The sequence below is a fragment of the Dicentrarchus labrax genome, unplaced genomic scaffold (genome assembly GCF_905237075.1).
Source record: "Dicentrarchus labrax unplaced genomic scaffold, dlabrax2021, whole genome shotgun sequence".
Lineage (NCBI taxonomy): Eukaryota > Metazoa > Chordata > Actinopteri > Moronidae > Dicentrarchus > Dicentrarchus labrax.
In genome coordinates, this window is record NW_026136705.1 from 17,355,482 (window position 1) to 17,363,972 (window position 8,491).

Genomic DNA, 8,491 nt, shown 5'->3' on the forward strand with positions numbered 1-8,491 from the left:
GTCCTTGGACTGCAGGTGAGGGAAGTAGGGGAAAAAATGCTCATTTTAATTGAATTCCCTTGAGTAAGCTGGGGAAGTTCACCCATCACTCTAACACATGGCTCCTATTTTTAAACACACACACACACACACACACACACACACACACACACCTACACACACTGGAGAGACCTACTCTTTAATAGGCTCCCCTGGGTTATCATGTTATTGTTGATTTGCTTGCAGAAGACACAAAGATGTACATAATCAAATTCACATGTAAGCATGCACAGATGCACTCTGCACACATGTATGAACACAAGCAGATATTTCTTGTTCTTTCCTTGTTTTTCTTGTCCACTCCCACTTACACACACACACACACACACACACACACACACACACACACACACACACACACACACACACAAACACACACACATGCACACACATGCCATGCAGTAACTTCCAAAATCATTCTGTTGTTAAATTATTTCTATAAACCTGAATATGAACCAAAGTCTGTGGTAATGTGAATTTTACGGCACTAAGTAAGTCTATTCAGAGAGAGATCATGGCAGGAGTATTTAAACTGCAACTATATAAATCTTTTCTTTTTGTTGAGTTAAATCAGTTAATAGAGTGCTTTAATGCAAACGGTCCCAAATGTTCTCCTTTTTAGGCACTTTATCTTGTCCAGTCAGCACGCGCTTAGTGAGGCAGTAAAAAGCAAGTTTGTTGTTAGTGTCTTCTTCGTCCTCATCTGATTTATTGCAAGAGATATTTTTATGGAGGAAAAGTGCATCTGTGTTGGTAAAAGTTAAACAAGGACACCCATACAACATTGTGTTATGAGTTTAGTTTATTTGTTGTCATATGTATATAACACATACACTATGTTTTTGTTTGCAGTGTCATTTTAGAAAAGTGCCTCTGTAACCTTGTGTGTGACGTGATGTCAATCACATTAAGTCCCAAAGAATGACGGATAGTATTACTGACATGAACCCTAGCACAGGGGCACTGCACATGCCTTGCCTACATGTATATCACATTAAGTCAAGAAGACTGACTTTGACCAGTTCTGACACCAGGCCTGCTGCAGAATATCTGCAAAAATAGGCCAATGTAAAACTAAAAGGTTGCTTCATCATGAATGAATTTGAAATTAAAATTTAAACAGCTCCAAAAAAAAAAAAAAAAAAAAGATAGGACGTGAGTCTTGTTATACATTCAGTACTGTATTCTTAGATAGTCCCCACAGCTGACATACTGGTACAAATCTATCAGGAGAACTGGATGAGGATTAGTTACCATCTTCACCAAAAAATATAAAGTAATTTGCACACAAAATATCTGGACATACACATTTACACACTATCCATGAATCAAACCTGAAATACTCTTCTAGGATATCATCGGCCTTAGCCTATTGTCCATATCCAAATCACAAAAAAGGAACTGCATGCAGGACCGACTACAGTTGAATCAATGCACGACTGAATGTTCAACAAATGTTCACTAGGACCATTCTGCTTTCAGACACCCAGTTGATCAATAACAGGTTTATTACAGAAAGAACCACTTTAAAGGAAGTGTGTTTTGTGTCGCTGATGTTGTAAAGCCAAGACAAAGAAACTGAAGATCACAGATACTTGACTGCCAGTTGTGGTCTGTTCTTCTTGACAATTGATTGTGCCACTATAAAATGTATTCTTCAGCATTGCTAATGGTCAGAAATGGCTCTACTAACATTCCACTCAAGTTAATAAATAGTTTCTATCACAGTTCTTCGAATAATGTTGCAGCGCTGAGACTGAGAGGTGACTATCCACTGGGAGGAATGAAGAAGTGGTTGGATTTTCTTTGTCTGGGATATTCCTCAAAGGTCACTTGTGGTCACTGGTGGATTTTAAAGGTCAGTGACCAAGAAAGATAACGTGGGATTGTTATATTTCAGTGCAAATTGGTGTTACTAGTCTCTGAGTCTTAATATTTTCAGTTTTCCATTGAGAACATAAATATAATAAATCCTCTCATATTTTGTGCTGAAGCAGAAACTCCCAAAATATGGTTTTCGAAATATATTTAACTGTTCCTTTTATTATCTTTTAACTGGTTTATTTTTCTTCCATTATGTTTTGCAAACAGAGAGGTACTCCACCAACCTTCTTTATTATTACCTTAAGGTCTACAATCACAGATCGAGTGCTTGCTGTTTATTTTCAAGTGTGTGTAACCACCATTTATACGCTCTTTGTTTAGTGCCCTTGAAGGGTTACTGTGCACAAACAATACATTTCTTTAAGCAATTACGGCTAACTTTTACTAAATGTTTTTGTATGAAAAAAAAAACAGGTATGTAGGAATCCATAATTACTTCTGAACTTCAGCTCCCCCTTTGTTTCATCAATCGGTGTTGCATAAATGTTTGTGTTTGTTGTTTTTCAAGAAATGTAGAAATTTAAGTATCCAGCACCTTGTAGTCAAACCCCTAAGTCTGTGTCTGTGTCTCTCTCCACGGTGCTGAAACCACTTTCTGTGTGCGTGCGTGCGTGTGTTTATATTGATTTAAAATTAACTGACCGCTGACATCGTTGGTAAAACGTAATTTCGTGATCCTGCACCAGACTTCAAGCTTTACTTGAACAATTAACTTTAGGTGTTTTCATAGACATGACGAGGGCACAATTTCCATCACTTTATTATTGTACAATACCCCCTCCTGTGACCCTCCCTCCCTCCCTTGACACTCTCTAATTTGCATGTTCCTCGGACAGATAATTTTTCTCTTCAGCATCGGGAGGGCTATAAAACACATCTAAAATTTGCGTGCAGTCTTGTTATTAGTATTCATCTAGCTGAAAGATTGAAAGAAGTTTGGACTGGATAATAAAATTACCTCTCATCTTTACCAAAACCTGCTCCGGTGTATGCTGTAAGAGTGTAGAAAATTGAGATAGCAAATTCCTATGGCTTGCTGTTTGCTCCCATAACTAAAAAACAAATGTATTTGATGGTTAATTACTAGAATTCACATAACAACATGTTCAAGTTGCTTGGCAATAATAGTTGTGGTATTGTTATTATCAGTGTTTCTTAAAATTAAAATGTGTAATTTCTGCCGAACTAAAAGCCGCTGACGCTCTCAAATCGAAACAATAACAAAAGTTTTGTGACATCGTAAAGTAACGTGGAATCATGGGAGTTGTTGTCTTCACCACCATGGTTGTCACTGCAGGCAGCTTCTCCCGGTCAAGATTCCTGGCTTTAGGCCACTGAAGAGTTCACTACCATAGGTCGATGGAGGAAGCTTATATCTGCGCTATGAATAAATCTGTGGCACAGTGTGGACAACTAGACGTTTAAAAGGTCTGTGTTTGTCCCAGATGGGGGTGCTCGTAACTCGCATAGACAAGAGACCTTTGACATCCATCACATTTCTCACATTTTTCGTAATGTCCTCTCATATGTAGCACTGCACTAAGTGCTTTAGTGAAAGGTAATATGTTTGTTGTGAAGAAAGGCATATGACGTTGCTATTGATGTCTTTTTTTTACCAAAACCTGATTAATGCCTCTTGTGCAGTCAAGTCAGCTAAAGATATTTTCTTTTTTTAAGTGGCAGCAGTTGCCACAGTTGGTCTCTACTTAATATGGTTGCAGGCTTATTTCATGGGAAATGTGAGATTTATCAAGGAAACTTCATGCTCATTTTGCTGTTTGATGCTATGTGTGTAAATTGTGTTTCCAACACAAATTAAGATTCATTTGCATTATCGAATAGGATGTAATGATGTCTATCCCCAAAACGGACAGGATGAAAGCAGCCAATGTGTTCTTTAGGTAATTACTAGATTGCACAGAAAATGAAGCTCACTTTCGTACATTTCACCCATTTGTTGATATAATGCCAGCTTTCCAGACTTTCACAGGGTGCCAAACTCCATGCTAATTTAACCATATAGCAGTTTAACACTCATGCATCACAATCGCACAATTAAATAAGCTCAAGTTGTACAGAAAACAGAAAATGTTGCAGGTCTTTGCATTATATTTGGCATCTATTTTATGCACAGTTTTGCACATAACCCTTGCTTGAACTGAAACGTCTGAAGCTTCGCCCCTGTGGTCTCTATTGATTTTAAATAGTTTTGATTTACATTTAGCTTTAAATCTAGTAGCACTGACATATTGAATTTTGATACCTCCCCTGCAGTGTGCATAATTATGTGTATTGATGTGAGGATTACACAAAAATAATGCGCCTCATACTTTGACATCCTATTTGCACTTTTGAACTTTACTCCAAAAAAGTAAAATCATTGATGTCAGTGTCACAGCAGCTGCTGTAAATGTATCTTATTGTACTTCTCCTCACGCTCCCTCAGTATGGACATGAAAGTATAATTTACAAACATAAATTTGTACAATAAGTAAGCTAATCATGGCGAAGCTGACCTTAAGCACACAAAACACACCCACACACAAATGCAAAGACAAAGGTGCACACTGAAATGCACACACACACATATTCACTTTGGCAGCTGATCTAAACTGGGCCAGGCAGGGCCTTGGAGGAAGAACGAAACAGGATAGAAAGTACAGCAGCCAAATGGAGATGTGGAGGGGCCAGAAGGCTGGTGTGACTTGGGAAAAAGGAAGAAATAGGAAAAAGGAAAGAGTTATGGGAAAGAGAGACGTGAGAGGGGAGAGAAAGAGGACAACGTTTATGTAACTCCTACACTGACTTTAAGAGTTGCTTAAAGTTGCTTAAAGTCACTCTTTTCAAATACCTGTAAAATTCCTAGATATACTGAATGACAATGACAATTCTGTTCAAATTTAAAGTGATTCTCAGTTTGTCAAATATTTTGCCCCAGCATTAAGTCATAAGGGTGGGAAACTGATGGGCAGACATCCCCTGCTGAAAGTGTCCCAGCACTGTTTGGCCTAGGGGTAACATTTGTATGTATCCTGTTCACATTTCAGAAGTTTGAATTTCAGAATATTCAAACAAGCTGGCACCTCTGTCCCCCAACTATCTGAATATCAATACAATTTGTTTTTCTTTTCTCACCCCTAAATCTTACATTTCTTTGTCTTCTCACTCCGCATTGAGTTTTGAATTGCTAAATCAAAGACTGTCAGTAAAGGGGTACAAATGTCCTTACACCTTGTGATGCTGGAGCATGTCTGCTCTCTTACAGCATTTGCAGTTTGGCTTCTAAACTAGAAGTGTATTACAGAAGTCAAACAAAAGGTGTTTACTTACGATCTAGCAGCGGGTCCTTTTTGGCCCATCTTAATGGCACATCTTTAATAAATATTTATAGGGGGCACTGGGGGATATTAAAAAACATGACATGCTAAGATGGCTTTATTCCCATGAAGATAGAAATCTATGTAGAGTAAGAAAAGGAAGAGAGGTGAGAGAACAGAGGCAAGGCAGTCATTTGTTTGGTGATGGCGGGCCAACAGATTACTTTGGCAAGGACGTGTTTGAGAGATGTCTATTACACAGTCTATGTAAACAATGAATGCAACAACCTTAAGGGCAATACAAGCCCTGTTTCCTCTGGAGGAACATTATTGAAGAAAATAATTAAAAATAAATATATATATGTATAAAATAATTTTTGTGTATACGTATTCATATTATTGATGAAGCAACCTGATTGGCTGGAGGAAATTGTGCCTAGATCAGATTGGTTTAACTGAAAGAGTAAACGTATATATATATAAACAGATTTGGGGAGATTTAGCTTGGTTGTACAAACATATTTCATAAATAATCTACTCTTTTAGTTCGATAGAGGTTTTGCTTTCCCTTAGTGGACTAGTAGTTCCTAACCTGAGGCAGAAGGCTTGTGCATCCCAAACACTTCTGTTGGGGTGTGTGCGCCTTGTATGGAATATGTATAGGAGCTTATAGTAAGTTAGCAGTGAAGAGTTCATGGTAAGAAACATTTGTTGAAGTTTACTTTACACTTTGAAGTACTGTCCATCGGCATGGTGGCTGTTCCTACATGATCCACCTGATGTGGACGTTAACGCCCTCAAAGTAAACCTGAGGCTCATCACATTTAAAGCATTCACAGACGAAAGTACAATATGGCAAGCATTAGGGGGCGGTCCACTTCTACTAAAATGTATCACAAAGGAATTGAAAAATGATGAGAGAAAGATGACATTTACATACAGGGATGGAGGTTTGAGGTCAATAACTATAACATAGTTATTAATACTATCCTACATATAATAACAGCATTTCTCTTTGGATGCAGACTAAAGAAATCATCTAAAGCCCTGTAGATTCAGACAGATCAATAGTTCCAGTTTTTAAATACAAAGTGATGATGGAAAAATTTTAATTGAGATTTTTTTTAAATACATTTTAATAACCCAGACAGCAAAATGATATTGAACCACCCTAGAATCAACATCATAGATTGAATGTACTTTTTCTTTGGTTTGATACAAAAGTCACATTAAAAAAGAAACAAATGGCAACATACAATACTACTACATTTGAATTTTGGTCGATAAGATAGTAAATCAGTATAATTATGTTTTATATGCATACAGGTTTTGATGTCATATCATCAGAACATGATACCTTTTTGAAGTATCATTGGAAATGGAAAATACATAAACATATATAAACAACACATTAATAAAATGGAAAATTATTAACATATATCATTACCTATTCAGGCTGTAAGGGCCAAGGTGCTGGATTTAGCTCCACTGGTCTGCTGGTACAGCTCAGGAATATGCCCTGCATTTAAGCACTGTATCAGTAATGATGTGCTCTTTAGTCTCCTTTATTATCTTAAACACAAAATCAATCAAAGACAGAAATAATTACTGCATGCTGCTGTGTGTTTGTGTCTTTTCATTGTGATGGTTTGGGGACAGTTGACAGTTACATTATGGGTTAAACTTGTTTTAGGTGAAGTTAAGGGTATAGTTATAGTTAAGGTTAGGATATGTCTCCAGGAAGTGAATTTAAGACAATTGAATTTAATGCAAGGTTCTCCTAACTGTCAAAAACTGCTCCGTTTATGTGGCAGTATGTCCGTGGAACTATACTACTCCGAGAAGGAAGTGAGGTAAAGTACTTCACTCTCACAAAAAACAGGGAACTGTACACTCTTCAAAATGTTCACTTGTCAGGAATAGTTTCGGGTTTTAATTTGAAAGTAGGGACACACACATGGGACACAGTGTCTGTTGAGCTGACGGTGGTATGGACTTCAGTGTCAGACTTCTACAAACAAACAAAAATGTGTTGATGCAGCAGCTTACACACCACACCTGATGTCAAACCACACCTTTAATGAGACACTAAATGTGCAGAGCTGAGCAGAGTGCAACTTTAATGATGTGCATGATTCAGAGTTTTCCTTGTGTGTCTCAGGACAGTCTGCTCTTTTTAGGAGAAAAAAATGTTGTACTGTACTCTTTATTTTGTGCTCTTTGCACAAATGACGTCTCTGCACTAGCTGGACATAGATTGGCATTCAGCTGTGTTATAATTTTAGTTTTTTAAAGAATTGAAATGAACACAATGTAAACTTAAGCATCACTATCTGGAAGCCAAGAAAAAAAAGGAGCACAGAGCTTGTGTTGGATTGTTTACCTGTATATTGGTATTCAGGAAAGATCTTATTTAATCCAGGCTGGGATACGTATTAAGAGATGTGGACAGGGGCTGGCATAAACCTTTAAACCATGTGGATTGCTGGGTAGAATGTGGCCAGTAAGTGAGTGATTTTGGCCTGTTGTTAAAAATAAAGTGTCTGGTCTCTTGTAGTATAACTCACCTTAAAACACCATGTTCTCATTTGTGTCATGCACTCACTCACACACATATTGTCGCATAATCCCAGGCAGCGACTGCCACGGTTTTGCGATGCCATGTGGTATTTAATGGCACTTATTATGACCCTGCAGGATTCATTAAAATTAAGATGCATCTCTGATTATGTTTAACATCTGCTTCATATTAAAAGATGCGCTCCCAGGTCACAAACCCCTGGAGATATTCTCTCCCTTGATGCTAGGAAGACATTTGACCATAAGAGATGGATTAATTAAGGTCTTTGCTCCACAACATCCAGGCTTAAATAACTAACCTAATTTTCATAATTGAGGATTTTAATATCCTGTCTACAGTTTAGTGCTGACAGGTGATGCATGCATGTTCAGGTTCAGAGTCTCTAGGCTCTCTAGGCCCCTAGTTGTCTTTTATCTCCTCTATTATTCCCCTTATCTCTGGAACCCATTACCAAATCAGTATGAGTCTATGGGCCACCAACCAATCACCATTTACAATACTTCCCATTGTATCCCTCTGTCTGCTGATGACATCTTGATTTTCATCCTTAAAAACATATTGTGTAATTTTCACTCGGAGATATACTGTGTGTAGTGTCATTGTTCAGAAGATTGGACATAAATCTACTCAGTATGCTTTGACGCGGGTATGAGAGAGCTGATTGACAGAA